The 14393-nt window shown below is 40.7% G+C and overlaps 1 pseudogene; it reads left to right on the top strand.

The window, feature by feature from the left end:
* Positions 1-11068: 11068 nt before the first annotated feature.
* The window catches only part of LOC136392071 (putative high mobility group protein B1-like 1), a 38111-nt pseudogene continuing 34786 nt past the window's right edge, over positions 11069-14393 (top strand).

Here is a 14393-nt window from a genome sequence, read left to right as displayed (position 1 = left end):
CCCTTTAGGGTGCTGGAGCCTTTAAGAGCGTATGCCAAAAGCTGGTATTTCCTGGCTTCTTTTGGGCCTTATTTGCCTTTTCTGTTACTTCCTTGGCCATTGTAGACTTTAAAAGCCATGCTCAGCCCTGGCCAGTTGGCTCAGCGGTAGAGCGTCGGCCTAGCGTGCGGAGGACCCGGGTTCAATTCCTGGCCAGGGCACATAGGAGAAGCGCCCATTTGCTTCTCCACCCCTCCGCCGCGCCTTCCTCTCTGTCTCTCTCTTCCCCTCCCGCAGCCAAGGCTCCATTGGGGCAAAGATGGCCCGGGCGCTGGGGATGGCTCTGTGGCCTCTGCCCCAGGCGCTAGAGTGGCTCTGGTCACAACATGGCGACGCCCAGGATGGTCGCAACATGGCGACGCCCAGGATGGGCAGAGCATCGCCCCCTGGTGGGCAGAGCGTCGCCCCATGGTGGGCGTGCCGGGTGGATCCCGGTCGGGCGCATGCGGGAGTCTGTCTGACTGTCTCCCTGTTTCCAGCTTCAGAAAAATGCAAAAAAAAAAAAAAAAAAAAAAAAAAGCCATGCTCAGAAGATCTCACTGAGGGGCTTGACTAAGAGAGCAAAATTGAGAATTCAGTGTTTAAAGAAGCCTATCAGATCAAGTAAAGAAAAGATTTGATCTGCAGTGGTAGGTGGTTGGAGACTGCGAAGGGTCTGAGTTTGATTTAGGGTGAGACTTCAGGTGGTGGGGATTAAGGCGATGCCTAGGTAGACTACAGACTGAGAATGAAGTTGAGCCTTAGTGGAGAAGACACGATATCCCTTCATGGTGAGAAAGTTAAGAAGGGTTGCAGTGTGTCTCCTTGAGGCAGGCAGGGAGGGGCTGCAGAGGAGTAGGTTATTTATATATTGTAAGAGAGTATTAGTTTTGAGATTGCATGCTGTTAAATTCTGAGCTATGGCCTGCCCAAACAGGTGTGGGCTGTTTCTGAATCCCTGAGGTAAGACAGTCCACGTAAGTTGCTGGGCTGCATTGGTGTCCCAGTCAGTCCAAAAAAAAAAAAAAAAACAGAAAGTAAGAGTCAGGGTGTAGAGGAATGGTAAAGAAGGCATTCTTGAGGTTTAGGATTGTGAAGTGAGTGGTGTTTGAGGGAATGTGTGACAGTAACTTGTAAAGATTCGGGACTACTGGATGAAGGAGAATTATTGCCTCATTGATTAGGTGTAAATCTTGTATGAGGTGATAAGCCCCTGAAGGTTTTTGAATAGGAAGGATTGGGGTATTGCAGGGAGAGTCCATGGGGATGAATAAATCTTGATTTAAGAGGCAGGTAATTATTGGTTTAAGGCCTTAGAAACAGACGAAGAGACAAAACAGATTACTTACTCACACAGCTCAGTAGACAACTTTGCTTTTTTAAGCTTTTTGAGATGACAGGGAGTTGTCAGCATAGAGGGGAGGAAGAGAGAAAGCAGACGGATGGACAGTGTGAACAGCTGGATGGAAAGAAAGAGGGTCAGAATCTGCAGGAGGAGGAGGAAGAGATTAAAGTGCTGGTGGCACCACCTGGTCAGAGGAGTCAAAAAGATTTAGAGCTTTGAGGAGAGGGGAGGGGGCATGGAGAAGAAAGGCACCCATTGCAGCCTGTAAGGAGGGAGGAGGAGTCAAAGAAGAAAGAGGCTGAGCTCATGAGGAGGGGGTTGGGGCGAAGGAGAGACAGGCACCGCCGGAGCCAGTGGGGAGGGAGGAATGGGTCAAAGAAGAAAAAGAGACAGAGCCACCCATCTGTAAGGGAGAAAGGGTTTCAGAACACAGTGGAGAAGAGAGGGACCCCTGGCCAGCAGGGAGGAGAAAGAGAGACTGGTATTTGCAAGTGAATGAGAAAGAAGATTCAGTGAAGAGAGGGGAGGGGGCTTTCTGGAGGGAAGAGACTCAAGTGGAAGAAATTTGCAGAGGTACCAGAGAGGGGTCCTGAGAGAGGGGTGCCCCAGGGGTCAGGCAGGAGGGGGAGAGAGTTGGGAGTCTGCATAGAAGGAAAGATTAGGAGCAGAGGTTTTAGGTGAGGTTTCTTTGGCCAAAAACATCCTGCATGTAGGACAAGCAGCACAGAAATTAAGGACAAGAGCAAAGTAAAAGGAAGCCTGCATGTAAGGAATTTCTGAGACCTTCCCAGTCCAGTGGCAAAAATTATCTAGGTCCCTCAGAATATTGTAATCGAATGTCTCGTTTTCAAGCCAATGGGAGTCATTGTCTAATTTGTATTGGGTCCACGCCGTATTACAGAAGAAAATCAGGTTTTTTTGGCTTAAGGTCAGAGAGGCCCAACTTAGTGAGGTGTTTTGTTGTGTTTTTTTTTTGGGGGGGGGTTATGAGACATCCTAGAGGGGTCTGGTCTGAAGGCTTAGACTCTGAAGAGTGGAGACAGGTGAGCAAGAGGGGGCATCCCCACCTTTTGTCACTGTCCCAAGAGGAGAAAATCTCCGTGTGGGGGAGTCATCCCTGATAGAGGTCATCACAACCTGTCAGGGAGCTCCAAGGACAAGAAGTCCGAGAGAGTGGAGAGGTTTGGCTAGGTGCCTAGTCTTCTGTAAAGTCTACTGAGACTGAAAGTCAAACCCCTCAAAATGTGAGGCATGTCAGAGAAAACCATCTGATCAGAGAAAATTTTGTGGAAAAGAGAAGCCGACCGGGGAAAGGGAAGGGAGAAAACTCCTTCCCTTCTGGTCTAGCAAGGGTTCGTGACAGGGTTAGACTGCCAGCCAATCAACCTACAATTGCTTGCCCAGGCTTAGTTTGGACAGCAAAGAGGGATCGTCCAGGCAGTTAGTACCCTGTCCCAGGTTTCAGCACCAAATGTTGGAATCCATGGGAGTCCAAAAAGACCAGAGTAACAGGCTTCATTGAAAGGAAGAAAGGAACCCTGCTGGGCTGACTCAAAAGGGAGAGTCCTGCCAAGCACAGCCTAGGACTTGGGTTTTAAGGGTTTGGGGGAGGAGGAGTGAGAAGGATCGTGGGGCATTAGCCCTTTGGCTGCTGGACCAAGGAGAGTCTTTTATGAAAGTTTGCCAGGACTTTTTGGCTTGTGACATCAGACATTCCTCTACAATTAGTCATTTGCTGCAAGCCCTGAAAGGAGACTTACTGGCACAGTTAAAGAAATGAAACCTAAGACCACCCACAGCCCCTTGGGAACATAGAGGTAGGACCAGTTTATTAGGAAGAGATTTAGTGATAAAATTAGGACTAGGACTCCAAATGGAAAAGGGGGAGAGACCTTCAAGCCTCCCTCTATATAATAACTATAGTAGAGGTGAAGAATTTAAAATAAACCCTAGTAATAAACAGGATACCAAGATATAAATGTCTGGGTAGAATGGGTCAAATATTCTGTCAGCACCCTTACCAAAAGCAACTGTTACGCTCGCACTAGAGGAAGACTGGAAGATCTGATAGTCCCATTTTCACTCGGGTGGTCCTTGGACCCTGATGGGATGAACTTCTTGGTAGCCCTGTTCCAACATGCCACTATCTGGCAAAACAAGTCATGTTAGTCCTTATCACTGCTTTTTCCCAAGGAGAAAGGCCCTGTGGGTCAGCCCCCGAGGGCTATCAGAATGCCTATTCCTACAGTCAATTTCTATTCATGTCTCTCAAGGTGGGGGGACAATTTGACCTTTTTAAGAAATCTAACTCGGTACAGTAAAAGACAACCCATTTACAGGGCTGACAAACCAATCTTTCCTTATCATCCCCAGAGTTGATGTGTGATAATATTGTGAGACAAAAATCTATGAGACTCTACCAATCAACTAGGGTGGCATTTGCTCCCTAATACAATTGGCCATCCTTTTTACCCTGGCATTTGCTTCTCTTATCCCCCAGTCAATCCCAGCACAAAGTAAGCAAAACAAAATAAGTGTCACGAGTCCAAGCGGGTCATTCAATCAGGCTATATATATAGATGTTATTGGAGTTCCGCAGGGTGTTCCAAATGAGTTTAAAGCTCATAATCAAATAGCTGCTGGATATAAGTCAGCCTTATTCTGGTGGGTAACTATAAACAAGAATGTAAATTGAATAAACTATATATAATCAACAAAGATTTGTCAATTACATTAGAAATTAAATTAAGGGAATAGCACAACAACTTGGCCCTCCAGTTGTATGCCCTGAGAAAATAGACTAGCTTTAGATATGATGCTAGCAGAGAAGGGCAGGGTATGTTATAATTGGAAATCAATGTTGTACCTGCCTCCCCAATAACAGAGCCCCAGATAGCCAAAGCTTTACATGGACTGACCATCCTAGCAGATGAGTTAACCGAAAACTCAGGTATAAATGACCCCTTCACTGATTTAATGGAACAATGGTTTGGAAAATGAAAAGGATTAATGACCTCTGTATTTACCTCCCTGGTAATTGTTATTGGGGTTTTAATTCTTATAGGATGTTGCATGTGTTTGAGGCCTAATTCAGAGACTGACTGAAATTGCCATAACCAAGCTGAGCTCTCCCGATTACATTAACCAAATGCTAGTAATGAACACCGATAATCAGAGCCAATATCTGCTCACCGAATTTGAAGAAAAGAATGAAGACATATAAATAATAGAAGGAATTGAAGGAAATGTTTAACTCAGGTTCTTTTCTTCAACTAATTTCCCAACCCCCTTCATTCGAATTCCTCTGACCAGGAAATAGAGTGAGAAATAGCTAACTTGTTTACCAATTCCCCAGACCCCTTTGTCTAGTCATCCAACCATTCCTCAACCACCTTACCTAGTTAATGGTATCCTCATCTCTCCCTTCCATCTTGGCATGGCCATTTAAACTAGCCAATCTGGAAAAAATAAGATTGTACAATCAACACTTCAGCCAATGGAGCAAGACCCAGCATCTTAGGGCCTGCATTAGGAATAAAAACAGAATTTGTTTTCTGCCCGTACACTTGCTGACAGGCTTTCAATAGTGGCAACATGTCCTTCTGTAGAAGTTATTAAAGTTGCCTTGCTGAGGTATTTTATCTCCACAAGTCTTGCTTAATTTCATTTCTAACAGTTCATCAGCTTGCTATTTTATCTTAATGGCTCCCTGGTCTTTCCTTTGAAATATAGTGCCTGACCAGGATAGAGCTGGATAGAGCTTCAGCCTGGGACACAGAGGATCCAGGTTCAAAACCCCAAGGTTGCCAACTTGAGTGCGGGCTCACCAGCTTGAGCACAGGGTTGCTGGTTTGAGTGTGGGATCATAGACATGACCCCATGGTCACTGTCTTGAGCCCAAGGTCACTGGCTTGAGCAAGGAGTCACTCACTCTGCTGGAGCCCCCTCCCATCAAGGCACATATGAGAAAGCAATCAATGGACAACTAAGGTACTGCAAAGAATTGATGCTTCTCATCTCTCTCCCATCCTGTCTGTTTGCCCCTGCCTGTTTCTCTCTCTCTCTCACTCTCTTTCTAAACAAAAAATTTTTTAATGTACAAAAGTTTACTTTTGCAGGAATGTCAGGGAAAGCTTACATTGGGGAGGGACTTGACAATTAAGGGAGTTTAAATCACAACAGTTATTTGTAAAAGCCTAGCCACAGGATTTACTGTGAAGAGTTAGGGCCTATATATTAATTAGAAACTCAGTTCACCAAAATAAATCTTTACTTTGTATTCTAAGGAAACAGGGAGTCTTTTCACAGATAATTCTGAGAAGTAGATAGATGTTCCCAAAAACTATAAGTTCAAACTATTCTGAAGAGACATCTGACCCCAGCTGTCTTAAAGATTTACCAAGGACACCAGATAGGACCATGCTGATTGGGCCTGTGCTATCTCAGAAGAACTTACAGAGGAGACTTTTCTGCAGCTGAACCCCCACCTCCAGCACATTGTTACATAACTGACTGCACAGACTTTTACTTTTTTTTCTTTTTTCCCCAAACCCTATAAATATCAGCAGCACCAGAAGAGTGTTAAGGCAGCTATGTGGACAGCACTCCCCTGCCTTCTCAGAGTACCAGTATTTCTGGATTAAAGACACTCTTATACACTCAGCCCAGTTCATCTCTTTGATTACATCAAGCTGCCCTGAACCCAGCTCATCCAGGAACAATAGCTTGCTTCATTCAAAGTAAATAACAATCAGAAAAAAAATCTAAAAAACAAACAAAATTTATTAACATAATCTGTTTTTGTTTTGTTTTGTTTTTAATATTTTTATTATTATTATTCATTTTAGAGAGGAGAGGGAGAGACAGAGGGAGAGAGAGAGAGGAGAGACAGAGAGAGAGAGAAGGGGGGGAGGAGCTGGAAGCATCAACTCCCATATGTGCCTTGACCAGGCAAGCCCAGGGTTTCGAACCGGTGACCTCAGCATTTCCAGGTCGACGCTTTATCCACTGCGCCACCACAGGTCAGGCACTAACATAATCTGTTTTTTAAAATACAATTTTTAAAAAGAGAAACAGAGGTTCAAAGAAAAGATTATATAGCAAAATAAGATTAAAAGTGTAGACAAAAAAGGGGCCACACACTGAACCTGAGGAGCTCAGGAGAGGCCTGCATGGTGGCCTTGCAAACTCAGAAACCTAAAATAACCACACAGGATGGTCTGAAATTAAAACTTTCTAGCTAGCCTGACCAGGCGGTGGCACAGTGGACAGAGCATCGGACTGGGATGCGGAAGGACCCAGGTTCGAGACCCCAAGGTCGCCAGCTTGAGTGCGGGCTCATCTGGTTTGAGCAAAAAGCTCACCAGCTTGGACCCAAGGTCACTGGCTCAAGCAAGGGGTTACTTGGTCTGCTGAAAGCTCGCAGTCAAGGCACATATGAGAAAGCAATCAATGAACAACTAAGGTGTCGCAATGCGCAACAAAAAACTGATGATTGATGCTTTTCATCTCTCCGTTCCTGTCTGTCTGTCCCTGTCTATCCTTCTCTCTGACTCTCTCTCTCTGTAAAAAAAAATTAAAAAAAAAAACAAAAAAACTTTCTAACTAAAAGCAGTTCATGGTGGCTAGTCATGTCCTAGGGAGGTATTTTTCTCTAACAAAGTTTCACCACTTATTTTATATCCCAGAATCACAGGGATTCTGATGTATACCTTTATATATATATCTTATGCCATGCTTACCCTTATTGCTCTTGTCTGTTGTCTTTTTACAATAACGTACTTGTTTGTTTTTGCAAGAGAGAGAAACAGAGAGACAAATACAGGAAGGGAGAGAGATGAGAAGCATCACCTCGTAGTTGCATCACTTTAGTTATTCATTGATTGCTTCTCATATGTGCCTTGACCCTGGGAGCTCAATCTGAGCCAGTGACCCCTTGCTCAAGCCAGTGACCTTGAGCTTCAAGCCAGTGACCATGGGATCACATCGATGATCTCATGCTCAAGCCAGCAACCCTACACTCAAGCTGGTGACCCATGATTAAGCCAGCAAACTTGGAGTTTCAAACCTGGGACCTCAACATCCCAGGTTGATGCTCTCTATCCACTGTACCACCACTGGTCAGGCAACATACCTTTGAAATGTAAGAATAATCTTCTTTTCCAGCCCTCTCAAGATACAACCACCCCACCAGAGCAGAAACCACAAAAATCCTCATTGTTATTACTATACTATTAACTGTTAACTGGTAACTATCCTATGTCTGCCTATGTAAATACAGGTATTGATCGACTTATGACCTATGCAACTTATGACCATTCGACTTTATGACCACAATCACTAGCCAGAACTGCTCTGCATCTGGCAGCACAAGCATTGCTCAGCTGGGCATACGACAGTGTGGACCAGCTTCCGGCAGCACTACCATCTCCGCGTGCACCATTTCAACTGTTATCCCAGACTTGGTACAATAATGAAAGAAAATTATGATAAAATATGACTTAAAGATTTTTATAACATCATTTCACAGTACTGTACATATAGCCTACTCAACTTACGACCAAATCATGTTATGACCAGTCTGTTGGAACCAATCGTGGTCGTAAGTTGAGCACTAGCTGTATATATCTATTCTTTTTACTTTTTATCCAATCCCAAAGATTCCCCTCTTTGCTTTCTCCTGCCTCCCTAATCTATCATCAGTGAATTTCATGTAAACCCCCTTACATCTTTCCCTGTGATTCTGATGTATAAGAGGTGAAGTTGCCATTTTCCAGAGCATTTTCTCAATCTTGAGAAAATTGTTTCTTGTCAATTGTCTACAGTTTGGCTCAAATAAACTCATAAAAATTATTACAGTATTGAGTGTTTCTTACATTGACAAGAAAGAATAAGAAGATGTCAGAAATTTTTAAAAATTAAAACATTACATAGATAAAGGCCATATTTTAAATAGAATACACACAATGGAAAACAAAATCAGGAACATAATGAATAAGATTAAGAAAGTCATAAAAATAAAACAGAAAAGCACAAAAATGAAAACATCATTATGAAAATAAGGAAAAAATATGAAAAACAGAAAAATTCAATTTTGATATCCCTTATATCAAAATTAATTTTGATAATTTATCCCTTCAATAAAGGAATTCGGAAAGGATACTTTAACCAAATTTGTTTCTGAAACCAGTGAAAAGTGACCCATCTTACTCCACTTAGCCCTTCTTAGGGCAAGTTACACCCCCTACAGGGAAGGATTCACTCCTTTTGAAATAATGTTTGGGAGACCCCCCTCCCTTACCACCAAAACTCAGAGAAAAAATAAAAGCTGAGTTAAGTAACCACTCCTTCCTTAAGTACTTACAGGGTCTACAGATTATTCAGCAGGCTATCCAAAAGACTGCCTAACAGGCGCTTCCAGCACTGCCAAGAGATCCAGTACATCCCTCCCAGCCTGGGGACTCAATATGGGTAAATAAGTACACCACCAAAGGACTGATTCCCAAGTGGACGGGTCCACACACCGTGATCCTGACCACTCCCACTGCTGCCAAGATAGAAGGCATACCTGTCTGGATTCACCACAGCCGGTTGAAGCCTGCAGCCACAGCGGAGATGCCCTCGTGGAAAGTGGAGACTGACCCCATCTACCCTTGAAAGTTAACCCTCAGAAAGACAACATGCCTTGCTCCAGGGACAAACCAGGAGCTGGCTGGTCCACGCACAACTAAAGCCTGAGGAACCTCACCACGGAGCTGCTTATAATTGGACTCTGGGGAGGAGGGGAGCTAGGGAAAAGAACTGTGAACTGTGTATTCATATCACCAAGGAAGACCAAAAGGTCTCTACTACCTTGCTTTTTATAGCTTCTATGAATGCCACACAGAGCAAAGAAGATAGAACTTATCTGAAAACCTTAGAAAACAAACAAATAAATAAATAAATAAATAAACTTCAAATTATTCTGAAGATAAAAAACAGTTGGCTGCAATGGAGGCAACACTTGCATTTCATACCATAATTTACAAAGTTTTTGTAGTATGGATTGTACAACTAAATTATTGAAAAAGTTTCACAATGAAAAATTTTCATGTGCCAGGACAAAATGCAAGGTTGTTTTGAAATCAGTATTTAAAAATAACTGTGACAAAATATTTACAGAGGACTTGGAAACTGCAGCATTTGTAATGATTTTATCTGATGCATCAAATCATAATGACATTAAATTGTATCCAATAATAATAAGATATTTTAATGTTACCAAGGGCTTTCAAATAAAAATTTTAAATTTAGAATCCATTGAGGGCGAAACTTCTAAAATTTTGTCAAACCATCTATGCAGAGTAATAAATGAAAACAATTTGAAATCCAAAGATGTTGCACCAATGGCTGATAAATACAAATACAAATTTTGGTGGGTAAAGACGCAAAGGGGTGAATATTGTGTATGTACAATTACAAGAGTTACTCCAAAAGAAAACACTAGGAATAGGTTGTAATGCACATATTTTGTTAAATCAACATAATGTCATGTGCCATGCCAATTGATGTAGAAGTAATAACAACTACAATTTATTTGTATTTTAGTTGTTTTACCATTCATGTTGCTACCTTAAAATTTTTTGTGGGAAGCAAATGCTGAATACAAAAACTTTTAGGATATCCAAAAGTTAGATGGCTTACTCTAACACCTGCTATAGAGCGTGTTCTACAATTATTTGAGCCTCTTTGTTCATATTTTTTAAGTTTAGACAAATGTCCTAAAATCCTGGAATTATTTTTCAATAATAAAATATCTGAGATATTAATGTATTTTGTACATAATCAAGCATCTATTTTTCACAAAACAATTCAAAAGATTGAAGGTGAACACATTTTAGCTATGGAAGTTAGTCTTATTTTGAATGAATTTATCCTTCAATATAAATCTCATTTTGAAGAAAAATTTCTTCCTTTTTTAATTGATTTTACTTTGTTGTGTTTACATAGTTACCAGTGTACCCCCGAATATATCTCCCTCCCTCCCCCCTTGTTCTCCTTGATACCCCTTTTGCCCTCTCCCCCACCCCTTTCCTTCATGATTTACTATCCTGCCCTCTATCTCTCTGTGTTATGTTTATATACTTTCACATATGTCTTTCCTTTCTTTGACTCCCTCCTCTATCTCCTTTCCCTCTGCCCACCTTCCCTCTGGACTCTTTGACCCCTTCTCTGTGTTCCTTCCTTTTCTCAGTTCACACTGTTCATTGGATTCCTCATATGAGTGAAATCATACAATATTTTTCTTTCTCTGCCTGGCTTATTTTTCTTATCATAATACAGCTAGTGCTCGATTTATGACTACGATTGGTTCTGACAGACCAGTCATAACACAATTTGGTTGTAAATTGAGTAGGCTATATGTACAGTACTGTGAAATGATGTAATAAAAATCTTTAAGTCATATTTTATTATAATTTTTTTCGTTATGTTATATATCATAATTTTCTTTGTTCATTTTATGCCATTTGTATCATCTCTACACCATTTTGTTTCTTATTTTTACATTCATCAGGTTTAAGTAAAACACTGCATTACAACTGGTTTAATATTTGCAAAGACAATTTTCCTCTTGGTAGACATCTTGAGAGGGGTTTGGTGAAAAATATCTAAAACACAAATTGCTGTACTGAATCTGGGATAACAGTTGAAATAGTGCACGCGGAGATGGTAGTGCTGCCGGAAGCTGATTTGCACTGTTGTACGCCCAGCGGGGCAATGTTTGCGCTGCCAGATGCGGAGCAGTCATGGCTAGCGATTGTGGTTGTAAAGTCGAATGGTTGTAAGTGGCATAGGTCATAAGTCGATCAATATTTGTAGACTCCAGGTCTATCCATGTTGTCGCAAAGGGTAAGGTTTCTTTCTTTTTCAAAGCTGCATAGTATTCCACTGTGTATATGTACCATGTCTTTCTTTTTTTTTTTTAAAGAGCACTGTTTATTTTTATTTTTTTTACAGAGACAGAGAGTCAGAGAGAGGGATAGATAGGGACAGATAGACAGGAACAGAGAGAGATGAGAAGCATCAATCATCAGTTTTTTGTTGCGACACCTTAGTTGTTCATTGATTGCTTTCTCATATGTGCCTTGACCGCAGGCCTTCAGCAGACTGAGTAACCCCTTGCTCGAGTGACCTTGGGTCCAAGCTGGTGAGCTTTTTGCTCAAGCCAGATGAGCCCTTGCTGAAACTAGAGACCTCGGGGTCTTGAACCTGAGTCCTCCGTGTCCCAGTCCAATGCTCTATCCACTGCGCCATCACCTGGTCAGGCATGTACCACAGCTTTCTTAATCCAAATGTCCACCGACGGGCACTTGGGCTGTTTCCAGATCTTGGCTATTGTAAACAATGCCTGCCATAAAAATAGGGATGCATTTCTTCTTTTGAATCAATGATTTGGTATTCTTAGAATATATTCCTTGAAGTGGGATAGCTGAGTCAAAAGGCAGTTCCATTTTTAATTTTTTCAGGAATCTCCATATTGTTTTCCACAGTGGCTGCACCAGTCTGCATTCCGACCAGCAGTGCAGGAGGGTTTCCTTTTCTCCACACCTTCACCAGCACTTGTTATGTGTTGTTTTATTAATGAGCACCATTCTGACGGTTGTGAGTTGGTATCTTATTGTGGTTTTAATTTGCATTTTTCTAATGATTAGTGATGTTGAACATTTTTTTATATGCCCATTGGCCACCTCTATGTCCTCTTTGCAGAAGTATCTATTCAGTTCTTTTGTCCAATTTTTCATTGGATTGCTTACTTTCCTTGTATTGAGTTTTACAAGTTCTTTGTAGATTTTGGTTATTAACCCCTTATCATACATTTTGTGGATTGTCCTTTTATTCTGTTCATGTTGTCTTTTGCTGTGCAAAACCCTTTTTCTTTAATATAGTCCCATTTGTTTATTCTATCCTTTATTTCACTTGCCCGTGGAGTTCAATCAGCAAATATATTGCTATGAGAGATGTTGGAGAGCTTACTACCTATGTTTTCTTCCGAGATGATCATGGTTTAGCCTGACAAGGCAGTGGCGCAGTAGATAGAGCATTGAACTGGGATGTGGAGGATCCAGGTTTGAGACCCCAGGTCGCCAGCTTGAGCGCAGGCTCATCTGGTCTGAGCAAAGCTCACCAGATTGGACCCAAAGTCACTGGCTTAAGCAAGGGGTTACTCAGTCTGCTGAAGGCCCATGGTCAAGGCACATATGAGAAAGCAATCAATGAACAACTAAGGTGTCACAATGAAAAACTGGTAATTGATGCTTCTCATCTCTCCCTGTTCCTGTCTGTCCCTATCTATACCTCTCTCTGACTCTGTAAAAAAAAAAAAAAAAAAAAAATGATCATGGTTTCATGACTTACATTCAACGTCTTTTATCCATTTTGAGTTTATTTTTGTGAATGGTGTAAGTTGCTGGTCTAGTTTCATTTTTGTACAATTTTCCCAACACCATTTGTTTAAAAGATTGTCTTTACTCCACTGTATGCTCTTACTTCCTTTGTCAAATATCAATTGACCATAAATGTGTGAGTTTATTTCTGGGTTCTCTGTTTTGTTCTGTTGATCTGTATGCCTGTTCTTATGCCAGTATAGAGCTGTTTTGAGTACAATGGCCTTGTAGTATAACTTGAAATCAGGAAGTGTGATACTCCACTGCCTTATTTTTCTTCTTCAAGATTGCTGAAGCTATTCGTGTACTTTTTTGATTCCATATAAATTTTTAGAACATTTGTTTTATATTTTTGAAGTATGACATTGGTAATTTAATAAGAATTGCATTGAATTTATAGATTGCTTTGAGTAGTATAGACATTTTAATGATATTTATTCTTCCTATCCATGAACACGGTATGTGCTTCCACTTGTTTGTATTTTCCTTGATTTCTTTTCTCAATATTTTATAGTTTTCCAAGTACAAGTCTTTAAACTCCTTGGTTAAATTTACTCCTACTTACTTTATTTTTTTTATTGTAATAGTGAAGAAAATTGTTTCCTTAATTTCTCTTTCTGAAAGTTTATTGTTGGTGTATATAAATGCCACTGATTTCTGAATACTGATTTCATATCCTGCCACATTGCTGAATTCATTTATCAGTTCCAGTAGTTTTTTGACTGAGACTTTAGGGTTTTCTATGTACAGTATCAAGTCATCAGCAAATAATGAAAGTTTTACCTCTTCTTTTCCAATTTGGATGCCTTTTATTTCTTCTTCTTGTCTGATTGCTATGCCTAGTACTTCCAGAACTATGTTGAATAACAATGGTGAAAGGGGGCATTCCTGCCTGCCTTGTTTCTGTTCTTAAGGAGATTGCTTTTAATTTTTTCCCATTGAGTATGATGTTGGCTCTGGGTTTGTCATAGATGGCTTTTATCGTATTAAGGTATGTTCCCTGTATTCCCACTTTGCTGAGAGTTTTTATCACAAATGGGTGCTGGATTTTATCAAATGCTTTTCAGCATCTATTGATATTATCATGTGGTTTTTATTTTTCTGTTTGTTTATGTGATAAATCACATTTATTGATATGCAAATATTGTACCAGCCTTGCCTCCCCAGAATAAATCCCACTTGATGATGATGTATGATTTTTTCATGTATTGATGGAATCCTGTTTGCTAATATTTTGTTGAGAATTTTAGCATCTAAGTTCATCAGGGATATTGGCCTGTAATTTTCTTTCTTTGTAGTGTCTTTACCTGGTTTTGGAATGAAGATTATGTTCACTATATAAAAGTTTGGAAGTTTTCCTCCTCTTGAATTTTTTTTGAAATATCTTGAGAAAAATAGGACTTAGTTCTTTTTTGAATATTTGGTAAAATTCACCTGTAAAGACATCAGGCCCAGGACTTTTGGTTTTTAGCAGTGTTTTGATAACTGTTTCCATCTCCTTTGATGTAATTGGTTTGTTTAGGTTTTCTGATTCTTCCACATTGATTTTTGAATAATTATATTTTTCAAGGAACTTATTCATTTCATCGAGGTTGTCCCATTTTTTC

This window comes from Saccopteryx leptura, chromosome 2, assembly GCF_036850995.1.
Source record: "Saccopteryx leptura isolate mSacLep1 chromosome 2, mSacLep1_pri_phased_curated, whole genome shotgun sequence".
Lineage (NCBI taxonomy): Eukaryota > Metazoa > Chordata > Mammalia > Chiroptera > Emballonuridae > Saccopteryx > Saccopteryx leptura.
Note: the sequence above shows the minus strand (reverse complement) of the source record. Positions and strands in the feature narration are given on the sequence as shown.